This window comes from Callorhinus ursinus, unplaced genomic scaffold (assembly GCF_003265705.2).
Source record: "Callorhinus ursinus isolate GAN/ISIS: 27379988/994484 unplaced genomic scaffold, GSC_fseal_2.0 scaffold3, whole genome shotgun sequence".
In the NCBI taxonomy this organism is placed as follows: Eukaryota; Metazoa; Chordata; class Mammalia; order Carnivora; family Otariidae; genus Callorhinus; species Callorhinus ursinus.
In genome coordinates, this window is record NW_027397065.1 from 29,284,942 (window position 1) to 29,301,293 (window position 16,352).

General features: G+C 51.2%; 1 protein-coding gene across 4 annotated transcripts in view; it reads right to left on the reverse strand.

Moving 5' to 3' along the window:
• Window positions 1-15,497, reverse strand: part of HRH2 (histamine receptor H2) — an 88,840-nt gene extending 73,343 nt beyond the window's left edge. For 3 of the 4 annotated variants that reach the window (XM_073889768.1, XM_025867014.2, XM_025867016.2), the window contains exon 1: window positions 15,361-15,497. The gene's annotated coding sequence lies outside the window, so the exon portion shown is untranslated. Of the gene's footprint in view, window positions 1-6,939; window positions 7,302-15,360 lie in introns of those variants that run through there. The other variant, XM_073889765.1, reaches the window with a different exon arrangement.
• Between the last annotated feature and the right edge of the window lie 855 nt (window positions 15,498-16,352).

Genomic DNA, 16,352 nt, shown 5'->3' on the forward strand with positions numbered 1-16,352 from the left:
GAAACGACCTTGGTCTTCCCCGGGGTCCTTTCTTCCCACTTACAGATAGATGCCGGCCAAGGTGCAGCTCCACTTAGGAAAGGCTGACTGCCTGTTACGCGCTAGGAGCTCTGAGGCTCCTAGTTACCATCAGCCAGGAGCCTGGTGCAAGCTGTGAGGCCGGGGATATAAACCAAGTGGACAGGGCGGTTCAGACACAGCCAAGGGATGGCTAACAGCGGCTGCAGTGGGGACAACGAAGGGCTGTGGGAACTTGGAGGAATGAGGTGGGACTCTGCGGCTGGTGGCAGGTGTGTGCACACACGCTTTACTGAGCCTGAAAAACCCCGTGAATGTTCCGAACACTCAGACTCCTGACCCAGCAGTTGAGTTTCTAGGAATTTGTCCTGTGACTCCCCACAGCACTGACTGTGTTAGCGAAAGCTAGAAATGGTGTAAAAGTGCAGAGCAATGAAAAAATGAAAGCAAAGCAATGAAGCCATCAAAAAGACTGAGTAGGTTGTCTGGGCCCATGTGGGTTGGTCTCCAAACATGTGCTGAGTAGGATAGGAAAAGGGGAAATGCGTGTGTGTACCCACGCATCCACGCGTGACTGCTCAGGAAGGGTACTGGGACTTGCCAAAAGGGGGTTGTTTCCTCTGGGGACCTGGGGGTTGAGCCATGGGTGGGAGAAATACTTTTTTGTTTAAGATTCATTTATTTTAGAGAGAAGGAGTGAGAGAGCGAGCATGAGCAGGAGGGGGAAAGAGAGAGAGAGGGAGAGAGAATCTCATGCAGACTCCACGCTGAGCACAGAGCTCGATGTGGGGCTTGATCTCAGGACCCCGAGATCATGACCTGAGCTGAAACTAAGAGTCGGATGCTCAACTGACTGAGCCACCCAGTCGCCCCATGAGAATTCTTTTACTATATGCCCTTTGGGACCTTTTGAATCTTTTTACCTTGGGTATGTATCACCGATTCAAAGCCTAACAGCCACACAGTTTGACAGGTGGACAAGGGAAGGGCAGAGATTTCCTGGCAGAGGGATGGAAGCTGGGTGATCAGATCACACCTAGGAGCAGGACCAGCCATGTGGTTGGTCACGGCTCCAGGCCAGGACTGGCACTTGGTCTGCTCAGCCCAGGAGCCCCTTATCAGAAATCCTCCACTCCAAGTTCATTGCCCTCAGGCACCATCCTCTCCCCACAATCACTGCACAGGTTTGGGGGTCAGACTGGTCATACCATGCCCCTCCAACGCTTTCCTGCTGTTCGCATAAAGATGACCATGCCTGCCATACCCTGCAGGATCTGGCCTCCACCAACCTCTCTGGCTGATTCTCCAGGGGAAGTTGGAGCTGGGGATGGAGTGCTAAAGAGTTTGGACTTAGCAGTCAGAGAAAGACAAATACCATATGATTTCATTCATGTGTGGAATTTAAGAAACAAAACAGCGGAACATAGGGAAAGATAAAATAAGACGAAAACAGGGAGGGAGGCAAACCATAGGAGACTCTTAACTCTAGGGAGCAAAGCGAGGGTTGCTGGAGGGGAGGGGGGTGGGGGGTCAGGGTCACTGGGTGATGGGCATTAAGGAGGGCACATGATGTAAAGAGCACTGGGTGTTGCATGCAACTGATGAATCACCGAATTCTACCTCTGAAACCAATAATGCAGTATATGTTAATTGAATTGAATTTACATAAAAATTTTTTTTAAAAAAGAGTTTGGACTTAGTTCTGAAGGCAATAGAATGCCACTGAAGCTTCAATCACCAGGCCCAAGATTACCCAGGAAACTGGTCGCAGATCTGGGAACACGCTCTCGGGATCCCAGTCAGCCAACCACCAGTGAGGACACTCTTATTACTGGTTAGTATGTATACAACTCTTACTTCACAACGGGCCTGGGGCTTTCTCTCTAAACATCATCTCCTTTACACTTTACCACAACATGCTGAGGCAAGAAATCTCTTCTGCATTTTACAAATGCAGGAACCAAGTCTCAGACAGGTTCAGGAACTTGCCCAAAGTCTCAACACCGTTAAGTGGAAAAGTCAGGATTTGAATCCAGGTCCGTCAGACTCCGGAGTCTGTACTGGGCCACTGCCTATTTATCTTTTCCTGTGGAGAAAGAAATGACTGTTTGGGCTTTTCAAAGAGACGGTGTGATTGGGCATCTGCAACACGAAATACTTCCTTCTTCGCAATAGCATTAATGCTAGTCTTTTATCCTTGTGGTTGTAGACTTCTAACCCCTTCCCGGCAGTGGGCTGGACTTTTGGTCAAAGAAGCCCTGTTGCCAGGAAAAGGCTTTTGGTCGAGGCTGTTCTTTAGAGAGAAAGGTCCCAGATCCCAGTCATCTGAGCTTTGGTCCCACCTTTCATTTCCTCCTGGGGCCCAAAGCCAGGGATTGTGTTTGCTTCTGTCCTCAAGTGTGTCTTGTTCCAAGCGTTGCAGCTCCCTTGGTGGGGCCCCTCTGCACAGGCTGAGAAGTGAACAGATCTGAAGGTTGTCTGGGACTTGGGGCCGCTTGGTACAGGTTGGGGAGAGCCCCACCGACTCCTTAGCCCAGAGTGGGGAGGTGGATCAAAGTGGACATTCTATTACCATGAATGCTATCACCTTGGCATCGCACTGAGGGGGACATGAGGTCCACACACTGGACCACAAGCCCGGACACTGATCACTTCTATTTGCTGAGCACCTACAGATAGTTTACCATCTCTGTGAGGCCAAGATTATTATTATTGGTGTTTGACGGATGGTGAAACTCAGGTTCAGAGAGGTTAAGGTCACTTTGCAAGTGCGCACAGCTAGTAAAGAGGCCGGCAGGGCTTGGAACCAGGCCTGGCTCCATAGTCTCTGAGTGTCCAAGACATGCATCTGGTCTAGCTCATTCCCTGACTGTTTGTGTGACCAGTTCTCATTGAGGTGTCTTATCAGTGAGAGACCCCACGCTGTTTGCCTGGCCTCTGCTAATGGTTGATGTGGGAACCTGAAGCCACATCTGGTGACAACAAATTCCCTTAGTTATTGTTTGTCTGAGAAAGTCTTTATTTCTCCTTCATTTTTTTGTTTCAATTAAGGTGAAGATCACATAACAGAGAGTTAACTATTTCAAAGTGTATAATTCAGTAGCAATGCAGTACATTCATGATGTTGTCGTTCCAAAACACGTTCATCGCCCCACAGAGGAACTCCACACTCATTAAGCAGTCAGTCCCCATCCCCTCTTGTCCTGGTCCCTTCCAACTACCAACCTGCTATCTGGCTCTTTGGATTTGCCTATTCTAGGTATTGTGGGCACAAAAGGCGTGTAAAATTGGGACGTGTGGGGCTGGGGGAGACCTCTGATTCTCTTTTCCACCCCCTGGCTCCCTTTCATCCACCTAGATGCTCAGCTAAATACTTAGGCATCTCCCTTGACCCCCAACCTACCAGCAAGCCCGGGGACTCTGAAATGTGTGTCTCTAGGATGTGGCTACTTTCCTTAGCTTCTGCCACCACCCTGGGGTTAGTCTAAGACAGCGTCATCTCCTGCCTGGACTTTTGTGACCGCTCTCCACTGGCCTCCCTTCTCTCTTGCCAGTGCTGTTCCATGACGCCTCCCCTTGGCCCACAAGACCCCATGGGCTCTGTGCCCTACCTCGCTGGTCCCCTACATTACGCCCGAGGCCTCAGGGGGCACCCGGCTATCCTGACCTCGCCCCAGTGCCGTGGGCATGCCCCTCGCTCCTCCTTGGGGCTCTGCTTGTGGTGCGCTGCCGATGCTGCTGACCTGCACATTCCAATCTTGGCACAAACGTCCATGTCACAGAGGGGCCCCCCTTGACCCCCCCGAAGCAGCTTTCTTCACCACTATCATATCCCTCCATTCCAATTCCCACAGATTTTTTTTTCCCTCCTGGAATTTTTCTTGCTTTCCCTACTTGTTCCCTATTTCTCTCTCCCCACTGGAACGTGGGTGCCATGAGGGCCAGGATCCACTCTGTCCTGTTCCCTGACAGGCACTTAGTGAGGGCTCAATTAATACTGACTAGGTAGACTAAATGCATGTTGAAAACAACCATCATAACAATATAATATCCCATTTACTGGGTACTTTGAAGGTGCCAAGCGATGTTCTAAGTACCTCATATACTTTATCCCATTTTATCTCTGCAACAACCCTATTTTGTGGATTCCATTATTCATTTCCATCTTCTAGATAAGGAAATTGAGGTTTATGGTATTTGATGACTTGGCCAAAGTCCACAGCCAGCAGTGGCTTGGCAAGTGTGGGAAAGGCCTGGGGAAGAGCGAGTTGGACTGGGCCAAATGAAAATTCTGCCTTGGTTCTTCCGAGGGAGGTGAGACCCGGATTGCCAATGTTTGCAGGGGAGCCCAAATCTCTGCCGTCCAGGGGGCAGGGGTGGGGTGGAGAGGGCACGGGGTTGGCAATTTGGACCCCGAGTTTGAGTTCCTGGTATGACCCTGACTGGCTGTGTTACCTCCATCAAGTTCCACACCCTCAGGTTCCTCAGCAGACAAGTGAGGAGGTGGGCTTAGAATATCTCAAAGGTTTCTTCCAACAACTTTATGTATGCATGTATGTGTAGAGGGGGTGGGCAGGATAGAATCATAACCTCCCAAAATAACAACATAGGCATGTTCTGGGTGGAAACTACATTCAGTGGTCACCCCGTGGCCAAGAAGCCCTTCTACGGCATCCCTGAAAGGTCGTCGGCCCCAATCACCTTGCGTACCTCCAATGATGGGGGACTTACTCTCTCAGAAATGATTTGCCAGCCAGTCACTGCCATTTAAAGACATTATAGAGCCCTACACACTCTTTGTTTTGGAGGCATACCCCACTGCATAATAAATGCGTTGTAATAAATGCATATTCCAAAGAAAAGAGAATGTGTACTTAGCTATTTAGTATAATGAGCTGTCACTGACCAGCTGTCATAGTGACACAATTGTAGAAGGCCAATTAAACATTTATTACTTGCAATTTTGTGGTTTTCTTTTTGTATTTTAGATCTGGTGTGTGTGTGTGTGTGTGTGTGTGTGTGTGCCTGTAGGAGTTTGCAGACATCTTTTGTAGGTTCCTTAAAGCTCTGAAGACCCATAGAACAAAGTCCCCTTTTCCAGGCAGCTTGACAGAGCTCCTTGTTCTCCTGAGTTTTTGCTTCTTTCTGAGCAAGCAGCCCTTGGGCCCTCCAACTGGACTCCTCGCCACCATCACTGCCACCACCGCCCTGCCCATCCCTGCTGCCATCGGCGGGCCTGGCCGCCCTCATCTCCATCCCTGCATCACCTCCCCCTACCTCCAGCCACCGCCCCGGGAGCCAGGCACAGGAGCTGCCCCCGCCAACTTGGGATCTCCCTCCGTCTCTGTTCTTCTTTCCCCCAGCCTCACTCCAGGTTTTGCCCTTCCGACAAGGTATACTTGCTCCTCCAGGCGACAGTCCTGCCCCCGGCCGGGTCACCTTAACGATGGCGGCAGTGAACAGCTAGCATTTGCCGGGAACATTCACACACACTGGCTATCTTACATAATCCTCTCTGTCCTCTCCCACTTTCCATGGCCCCTCCACGTGCCCGTGCCCTCATTTCGGGTCCTGCAGGAGAACGCTGTGGAGCAGTCGGGGAGGTCACTCTGACCCCATTTTGCAAATGCAGCCCAGAGAGGCCAACTGCCTAGGCGAGGTCACACAGTTGGTCAGAGGCAAGCAGAGCCGTCTCTGTCTCTCATTCCCCACAGCTTACCCTGTCCCCCACCTCCTGTGTTTCCTTTTTTTTTTTTTTTTTAAAGATTTTATTTATTTGAGAGAGACAGAGATAGTGAGAGAGAGCACAAGCGGGGAGCAGAGGGAGAAGCAGGCTTCCCGCTGAGCAGGGACCCCCATGCAGGGCTCGATCCCAGGACCCCGGGACCATGACCTGAGCCGAAGGCAGACGCTTAACCGACTGAGCCACCCAGGCGCCCCACCTCCTGTGTTTCTTAAACCTCATTCACTCACGCACCACCTCCAGGGTTCTTGCCAAACCCACAAAATACCAGTCCTGTTTTTTTTACTTACTATTTTTCTTTAAAGTGATTGAATTTATTGCAAATGGAATTGTTTTATCATTGCAATAACCAGTAGGATCACTTTCCTTCAAATAGGTCACCCTGAAAATTAATGTGGCGATTAACCAATGTTACATTCCATGTGGCTACTACCGCACAAAGAGCCAGCCTTGTCCTTCCCAGAAAGGCAGACCGGCCTGCGCGGGGAGGTGTTTAAGACGGACTGGCACCAAGCTGATACTACCCCTTGGACACAGAGAGGAAGGTCTGAAGAACTGAAGAGAATCCTCTCTCTGTAGGATTGGCTGCGTGCCGACATCTGTGCCGCTGACCACCCAAGTCCACCTCGGGACCGCAGGGTGGGCTGCCTGCCCCACCCTTGAGGAAACATCTGGCTCATGCAGGAAGCCAACACTGGGCAGCGGAAAGGAGCCAGGAACCTCTCCGAGGCTCGGTTTTCCCATCTGTACATGGGCATGATACCGCAGCGTGCAGTGCTGGGAAGGTGAGGTGTGATACAAAGGGATGGCTAGAAGCGAGGTGGCACCCTAGCAAGTGTCACTCCCTTCCTTCCCCACGGCCATTCCCTGCTCTTCTCCCAGAGACACTGCACTTGGAGTCCTGCCTTTTCTGGGAGAGAAGGCACCCCAGCTGGCCAGATGGGGAGAAGAAATGAGCCATTGCAAGTACACGCGGGTCTCCACGGGGACAGTGTGGGTGCAGGGGCAGCTCCTGGGGAGCCCAGGGCAGCCTGCCAGGCCAGAGGGGACGGTGTTTCAGTTAGCAGGCTTCTCCCGGACTGCCCCTCAGCCCACCGTCATCTCAGCCTCCAGACCCCAGTGAAACAGAGCTCCCCCCAGCAGCTGCAGTGCCTTCTAATTCCAGCTCCGCTACTTACCCTGAGGCGATTCTGGCCAGGAGACTCGGCTGGGAGCCCCGACTTCCCTTCCTGTGAAATGGGGATAATAACCCCAACCACACAAGGGTTGCCGAGAGGCTTGCGAGCTTAAGAGCGAGGCATTTCTAGAACTAGCTCCCCCACTGCTTCTCTCCGCAGCCGCTGCAAGCAATGGTGTGGTGTCTCTGCCTCAGATGCCTCAACAGGCAGAATGGAAATGATGAGCTGTTGCCAGGAAGAAACGGGCGAAGGTGTGCAAAGCCCCAGTAGTCGGTGTTCAGTGGGTGTGAGCCCTCTACGTGATGCACAAGCACGCAGCACAATGGTTGACCCAGAGCCCGTCTTCCTCCTGCTCCCCACTGGGCTCTGTCCTGCCCTGTCCCTTCTCCTTCCGTGACCTCAGCGTGTCCCCTTTCTTAGCTACATCCCCCGGCAGCACCCTCAGCTCCGAGCCCCTGCCCTGGGGAGCCAACCCATCTGCAGTGTCTGACCTAGATGCCAGGCTTCCCGGAGATGTCCACTCAGCCCAATCCAGATACAGAACAAACTGCAGGTTTCACTGTGTTATTTACGGCAGGTGAATACTAGAAATGACTTTTAGGTGTTTCAAACTAGAAGACTGGTGGAGAAATTATGTCATAATGGAATCCTGATAGCTATTACTATCATGCTCTGGAAACTATGAAATAATAAGGGAAAATGTTTATCTCTAAGTAATAAAATAGCAAGATTGAAATTGTATCTAGGAGATGATTATAATTAAGAACTCCTACCTTGTTAACCTACAGGAGAGAAAAACAACATTTATGTCTAGAAGGGCAGACTGGATGGGAAAAGTGGTTTTCTTTGGATGGTGGTATGATGACTTATTACTGTCTTCTTCCAAATTTCCTTCCAACTTTTCTACATTGAGGATTAATTCTATAGTGACTAAAAAGAACACAAAGATGCAGAATTGTGTATACTGTACTCTTCTTATGTCAAAAACATGCATATATATGTGTGTGTATATATTCATATAGTGCATATGTTTTTGCATAAAGAAAATTTGGAAGGATACATCACAACAAACAGAAGTGACCCCCTCTTTTGGGCAGGGCACTGGGCAGATGGGGGCCAGGGTGGAGTGAGGGTCTCCCTGTGCACCTTCGTATACTGTACTTCTGACCACATGAATATTTTCTCTAATCGGAAAGTAAAAAGAAAAAGAAAACATAACTATTGAATAAACCTTTAGCAAAGGCAGTATTTTCCCAAATGGGCTGTGTGGACATTTGTTAAAGTTGTTACTTAAAAAAAAAACGAATTTGTGCTGGAAGTACAGGGTCTTAATGGTGCACTTGACAGAGCCCATCAGTATGTGCTGGGACTGAGAGAGGCTGGGGACTGCAGGGCTCCTAACAAGCCAAATAAGGTCCCAGAGCCCACCCCCACCCTGCCTTATTTTTCCATGGAGCCTACCTGAAGAATGATGCTCCCAGGACCAGTTTAGGGAGCACAGGGTAAGGGAAAGCTAGGAGGCTGGTCGTGCCTCCCTGAGCCAGGTGGGCTGTGTGTGAACTGTCTATACTCGCTATGAGACTGCAGGGGTGTGGGCATGGTGACCCAGAAAGAGGATGCATGCCCTGGCCAGAGGGGTGGTCACTGTGGTCACTATGGGCCTAATGCCGCCAGACTGCCGCATTCTCCAAGAGAAGTTGGAAATCCGGATTTTAAATGAAATCTTCTGGCTATAAAATAAAATATCCAAGCTTTTCAGTGCAATCTCTCTCTCTCTCTCTCTCTCTCTCTCTCTCTCTCTTTTTCTAATATCTTATGGTTCCCTGCAAAAGTCCTCCACCAGCTGTGGGCTAGGAGCTCGGTGCGTTGCTGGTGTTCTCAGAAAGCCAGGTCAGCCCCGAAGATTTTTTTCCCTTTTCTAGCCACCCACCCTCTTTCATGATTGCTTTGAGAATTTTGCCCCAGATCAGCATCAAACTCATTGGCCAATTGCCCAGGGGAGCTTACCTTCCTTCTGGTTGAAAATTGCGCTGACATCCATCTATCTCTGCCCCGGGAGTGTGGGAAGGAGTCCGGGAGAGGCTGACTAACCCTAGCAACCAGCACTCTCGTGGGGAGTGAATGCTCTGCGTCAGGCAGTGACAGTCAGTGGTGCTGCTCTGGGCTCTAACAGCCCTCTGATGCCAGTATCTCTGCCCCTCCTGCCCTCTTCAGCCTCAGTTTCCTTTCTTCTCCTGCCATCACACCCTCTGTGCACCGGCCTCCCAGAAAGTCTCCTCCTTCCTTTAACTCTCCATATTCTCACACCTCAGTGCCTTTGCACATCCTGATCCCTGGGTCGAGATCACCCTCTCCTGCTGCCTCTACCATCCATCCCTCAGGCAGCTGGACAGTGCCACACTCAAATGGCAGCTCCTTGTGCCTTCTCTGTTGTAGCCAGCACCCCAAGAGGCTGGCATCCACTGTTCCTGGGCTGTTCATTATTTAGATTCCCCTTTCTCCTTCAACCCACACCCCTCTCACGTGCTTTCACCTCCCAAACAGCTTTTAAATTGGTCCCCTTCTCTCCCGCTGCAGTGTTCCAACCTTTATCCCAGCTCACCTGGATGAGGGCAGGGCTGTCTGGACTATTCCAGGTCTCGGCTCTATCGTCAGCCCCACCTGTCTCCACTTTATCTGGGGGAAAGGACATTTTAGAAAACACAATCTGGTCACCTCTATCCCCTGCCTGAAATCCTTGTGTCGCTCCCCAGCCTCCAGGACAAAGGCCAGAGTCCGCAGTTTGGCACTGTGGGATCCATTGCGGGATCCAGCTCTGTCGACTCCTCTGTTACCTCCTTCCGCTGCCCCTCACGCTTCCCCGAAACCTAGCTGTCCTGTGTGCCCTGAGCACGCCAGAGGTTCTGTGGCTCTGCGTCTTTGTACACCTCTTTCTCCATGTGGAATACTCTTTGTCTACCTGCTGCCCTCCCCATTCACCTCTACCCCCAGCTCTGTGGATCCCGTCCCGATTCCCCCAGGGCAGCCGGTCTGGAGGTTAGAAGGTTACTCTCGCAGCAAAGGTGGGCGATTCCCGGGCTGAAAGTGGCTGAGGCGTCCAGTCCTGGCTGGAGCTGTTGACGATTCTTCCTGCCATTCCTGGAAGTTGGGCAGGGGTCAAGGCCGCCACATGTTCCTGGAGACCGTCCCCACGGGGCTGGCGATAATCAGCCATGCTGCCTGCTCCAATCTGTGACCAACTTGGCTCCGGCCACCTTTCCCTCACTGTCACGGCGCCAGGCAGCGCTGTCACACGGAAGCTGGCATCAAAGGACAGAGTCAGAAAGGCTCTATGAGATCAGCCAGTGTGCCCCTGCCTGGTTTGCAGATGGAGCAGCTGGGGTCCAGAGAGGGACAGTGGCTTGCCTAGGGTCACACAGTGATGAAAGGTGTAGTCATGCCTGGAGCCCAGCTCTTCCAGATCTTATCAGATAGTAAAAGAAAAAAAAAAGATCAAAGGAAACCTTGAGATGTGCTAGCAAGGGCCTGGGGAGGAGGGCCTTGAAATTTTCGGGACAGGACAGGCCTCCCTGAGGCTGACCCCAGAGCTGCGATGCACATGACCGTCAGGCAGAGGAAAACAGCCCGTGCAGAGGACTTTAGTGGGGGACCAGCTTGCCGTTTTGGTCAGAGCAGGGTGAGTGAGCAGAGATGCAGTCGAAGGCAGGGCCCAATCATGATCAGGTAGAGCCTTGTAGACCTCGGTAGGGTTTGCATTTTAAAGTACATAAGGGAACAAAGCAACGGAGTTTTGATTTTGAGCAGACAGTTCTGCAAACAAGATATACAAATGGCCAACAAGCACCTGAAAAGATGTTCAAATTCATCAGCCATTAGAGGAATGCAAATCAAAATGAGAGTAATACCACGTCATACCCACAGAATCCAAGTTGGGTAATTACGGTTGGTGAGGATGAGAAGAAACTGGAATCCTCATACACCGCTGGTGGTGATGGAAAAGGTTCAGCTGCTGGGGCGCCTGGGTGGCGCAGTCGGTTAAGCATCCCACTCTTGATTGACTCAGGTTGTGATCTCAGGGTCATGAGATTGAAGCCCCCATCAGGCTCCAAGCTCAGCGCAGAGTCTGCTTAAGACTCTCTCCCTCTCCCTCTGTCCCTCCACCCACTCATGCACGTGCTCTTTCTCTCTCTCAAGTAAATAAATAAATAAATCTTCAAAAAAAAGTTTCAGCTGCTTTGGAAAACACTCTGGTAGTTCCTCGAAAGGTTAAACATTGTATTATTATATGGTTTAATAATTCTATTCCTAGGTTTATTCCCAGAAGAAATGAAAATATATGTCCTCAAAATCGGTACGTAAATGTTCATAGCAGTATTATTTATAATAGCCAAAAAAATGGAAACAACCCAAACGCCCATGAACCCATGAATGGGTAAACAAAATGTGGTGGGTCCATGAATGGAATATTATTTTGTTTTTGGTTTTTTTTAAAGATTTTATTTATTTATTTGACAGAGAGAGACACAGCGAGAGGGGGAACACAAACAAGGGGGGGGTGGGAGAGGGAGAAGCAGATTTCCCGCGGAGTGGAGAGCCCAACGCAGGACTCGATCCCAGGATCCTGGGATCATGACCTGAGCCGAAGGCAGTTGCTTAACGACTGAGCCACCCAGGCGCCCTGGAATATTATTTTGGCCATATAAAGGAATGAAGTATTGATACATGTTACATACAACATGGATAAACTTTGAAAACATGCTAAGTGAAATAAGCCAGACAAAAGAGGCCATCTATTATTCCATATAATCATATATTATATGATTCATAGATATGAAATGTCCAGAATAGATACACCTATACATCCCAACCTTGTGTAGGAGTGGGGATGGATTGGGGAATGAGAGTTAATGGGTACAAAGTTTCTTTTGGGGGTGATGAAAATTAGATCTGGATTTAGATCGTGGCAATGGTTGTACAACGTACTGAAAACCACCAACTTGTAGACTTTACATGGGCTAGTTTTATGGCATGTGCATTACATCTCTATAAAGCTTCAATTTTGTTTTGAAAGACCACTCTGGTTGCTGGTGGGGGCAGAGTGGCAGCAAGGAGGCCAGGCAGCCAAGAGCACAACCACAGGCTCAGAGTGCCCAGCGCACGGGAGGCACATAGTGACTATGTGTGGATGCCTCGCACAGGCTGATCCCTGTTCAGGAATGTCCCCCTCTTCTTATCCAGGCCTTCTTAACTCTGCACCATTAAATTTTGCACAGGATCATTCTCTGTTGTGGAGGCACCATGGGCTGTGCACCACGGGACGTTCAGCAGCACCCCACTAGCAGTCAGCACATCCCCCCACCCCAGCTGCGACAATCTCCTAGGGGACTAAACCGACCCCAAGGGAGAACCACTGCTCTAACCTCTTTTGCTCAGCTGGTGAATTCTTGCTTATCCTTCCAGAATCATTTCCCATAGCATCTCTTCTAGGGAGTCTTCATCCTTCATTCTCTAAAGTTTCCCAGTTTTTGAACAAACCCCCATCATAGCCCTGAGCACGCTGTGTACACACCACTCTCCCCCACAGCTGTGTAGAGACGGCACCTTACGTGCCTTTGGGTCCCCAGCATCGAGTACAAAACCTGGCCCTTTGGAGGTCACTACCGAGCCATTGCCTCATCTGCCAAGTGCAGAGATGCATTGCCTCCCCCAGGGTTTCTGTGATCAGGACTCAAATGTGAGTTAACTGATCTGTCCACCTGTCCTGAGTAGGGATATAGGTTCCAGATCCAGGCGGCTTGGGTTTGACTGCTGTGGGATGCTGGGCAAGTGCCTGAGTTATCTGACTCTTGGTTTCTTCTCTGTAAAATGGGTTATCTTTGTACCTACACCGTAGGGTTAGCGAGAACACAGCAAATGTCAGATACTGCTGGCAATAACAATTTACTATTTTTCTTTTTTCTGAGGGGCCTTCCAGGATTCAACATAGAGGTGGCCTTGTCACTGGTAAGTATCCCTGTGTGGGCCCTGTCCTGGGTGCTGGCCAAGAGGAGCTGGGGATGGTGGGTTATATTGTCACTAGAAGCCAGACAGTTCTATGTCCACTAATGAGAATATTACATAAAATATGGAAGTTCAGAAATTATAAAGAGTCAGGGAACAAATCTCCCATATTCCTGCCACCCACGGGCAAATACTGTTAACAGTCTTTGGTCTATTTAACTTCTAGTTTTTTTCTAAGTGTTTGCCATGAATTTGTGACCATACCCTATATATGCATATGCATAAACATGTTCTCATTCATTAAAAACTTTCCATTCTTAGTAGCCACATGGCTGTCCCATAATTTACTTAATTGATCCCCTACTGGACATTTAGGCACTCTCTGATTGTTGATGAATATCTTTGCATTTGAAAGAGACTTCGTGCATAGTCCCATCATTTCACTTAGATGTCCTCCCTTCTTTTAAAACATTTTTGGCAAAGGAACCTCTCTAGCCTGCCGGGACACCCATTTTCCCATAGCTAGGCATCCATTTTCCCATCATCAGGGATTTCCTCCCCAAGGTTGAGCCAAATACTTGGGATTGTGACTTAATCCTGTTTCCCCTTCTGTGGACATTGCTGGAGATGGACCACAGCTGGCCTTTTCTTCCTGTTGGACGCATCAGCTGGGAGAGTCAGTTTAGTTAGTCAACAGCAGATGGAGAACGAAAAGGAGAAGGAGCCTAGGCCAATGTTAATGGACACGAGATTAACTGGAACAAGGTGGTAGAGGAAGAGAAGTTGGCTGGCTGAGGTGAGCCAGCCTGATATCTGCTTCCTATGTGATGTTGACTAGTGACCTTCCTTCCTTCCAGATCCCTAGAAAAATCACTAGGCAAAGGTAACCCAACCCCATTGCCAGGCTCAGACTCACTTTCTCCAGTCTTTATATAGCAGCTCTTCCTATTACACGTAGAACAAGAAACCAGTGCTGACTGGGCTCCAGCCAGGTGCCAGGTCCCATGCTAGACACTTTCCACAGTCATATTGTGGAGCCGGTGTGATACCATCAGAAGTGCTTGGAATCAGGCAGATCTGAGACCCACCCCAGCATAGGCACGTCCTACCAGTGTGACCATGTGGAAATCATTTGCCCCTGTGAGACTTGGTTGCCTTGTCTGTAATTTTGGGGTTTAATGGCACTAGCTTCCCAGGATCCTTGTGGAGACTATAGCCCACACCATATACACAATGCACCAAGTACCAGGCCTGCACAAAGCAAGTGCAGGAGAAATGTTATTTTCTTGTTCCATTCGATTCTCATCATACCTCACAGTCAAAGATGTCAATAAATGTAATCTATCTCATTGCCTTTTATAACCTCCAGCGACGGGGCACTCATTAGTATGAATTTATAACTTCCCATTACAAATAAGATACTGAGGCTCAGAGAGACTCCGCCAGGAGTTTTTCAGGGCAGAATCAGTCATCTCACAGATTCTACGTCTCAGAGAACCATCAGGATGCATGTCTGGAGTGGAAGGGGCGCCTGCTCCCCACCCCAATTCCCCAGGGCCTGCTTCATGCCCAGCAGGGTCACTGGCCACTTCTGGCAAAGGAGACCAAGAGAGGACCTGCCATGTACCAATGAGTTCCCAGGAGGCAACGAGAACCAGGACTCTGGCCGTTGAAGTTAGGGTATGACAGCTGCCATTGGGAGACACCACAACCTGTACTTTCCTGACCCACCTTCCTATCCTCGGAGCCTTCTCAGAGAGCCATCAGCATCCCCGCTCCTCTTCACGGGGTTGGAAACTGAGGTTCACATGGTCAAGGTCAACTGCAATTACTTAAGTCCGCGAACGGGATTCCCGGCCGAGGCCACTTTGCCCAGCTCATCCCAGAAGCAAATCGGTCCAGGCAAGCCCTGCCCGTCCTTGCTACTGATCATAGGGCAGCAACCCAGAGGATGAAAGGCCAGATGCCTGGGCTCCCTGAGGAACTGCGAGCCCCCTTCCCGCCCACCCCCAGCCCTCTACTGGCTTTCCTTAGTAGAACGTCGCTCCAGGCTCCCGCGGACACAACGGCCCTAGAAAACCGCCACCGCTCAGAGCCGGGGTCAGAACAGGGCTGTTTCGGTGCAGGTGGACTTTCCAAATCCACCCCCACGCGGCAGGGAGGACAATGCCCCGGACCCCGCGCCCAGAGCACCGCTTCGAACCAGGGCTGCATCCTGTCCTTGCAACGCCCCCTTGGCGCGCGCACGACCCCCGCGGGTCACAGAGAAGGAAACTGAGGCTCGCAGGCGGAGAGAGTCGTCCAAGGTCAGGCACAGTCAGCGAGCCCCGGGGCTGGAGCTCGCACTCGGGGTCGGGGTCACGACGGCGGCGGGGACCCCACCCGAGTCGAGGCCCCGCGGGGAGGCGGCGGCCGCGTTACCTTGAGCTGCTGCGCCGTGTGGCTCCGGCTTGGGCTCCGGGCTCGCTGGCGTCCTGCGCCCGCGCCGGCTCCGCTCCGGACAGGGATGGAGCGGGCGCCCCGCCCGCGCCCCGCGCCCACTTCCTCGTCTCCGCCCCCAACTCGCTCCTCCTCGCTCGCAGCCGCTCCCGCCCTCCCTCCCTTCCCTCTCCCGGGCTCTCCTGCTCCCCTTTCTTTCTCTCCCTCTCTCCTCCCGCCTCCGTGCACAGCACACTCTCTCTTCCTTCGCTCGGCTCCCTCCCCGCAGTCCCTCTCCCCCACGCTCCCCCACTTTCTCCTAGACCTTCTTTCCTTCTCTCTCTGGCTCTGACGCTACCCCTTCCTCTTTCTTTCCGTCACACTACCCCTCTTCCTCTCATTTCCCCCCTCATTTCCACCACCCACTCCCCCCCATCCCCAGGCCTGCCTGGGTGGGACCCAGCGTCCAGTTGGGAGGTGATAGGAGTGGAAGGGGACTCCCGGCTGTGGCCCAGGGATCCGGTGGCACCTCTCAGCATGGGTGCCCAGCACCCTGCTACCTGGAATCAGGATATAGGAGAGACAGGACTTGTTTCCGGGGAAAAGCCTGGATAATTCTGGGATCAGTGGGACTTCAGAAGACCCCCAGAGAGGGTTTGTTCTAGCTGGAGGAAGGGATGGAGAAAGAGAAGAGGTAGAGAGGAGGGTCTTGGGAAAGAGGCTTTTGGGTATGGAAAATGGAGGCTCAGATGGGAAAACCTAGCTCTTAAATATCAAGATGTCAAGGCTGCAGACGTGGGTGGAGGGAGCCTGGGCAGACAGGATGGCCAAGGGTGTCGTGCCTGGGGTAGTCAGGCCTGGGTAGGAGAGGCAGGTGGTCAGATGGGCTGCCTGTAGTTGCTTGGGGAGCCTGATACGAGGAAAGGAGTTTGCGCAGAAGCTTGGCAAAGGAGAGCAGAAGGATGCTGGCTCAGGGAAGCAGACATTTCAGAGGC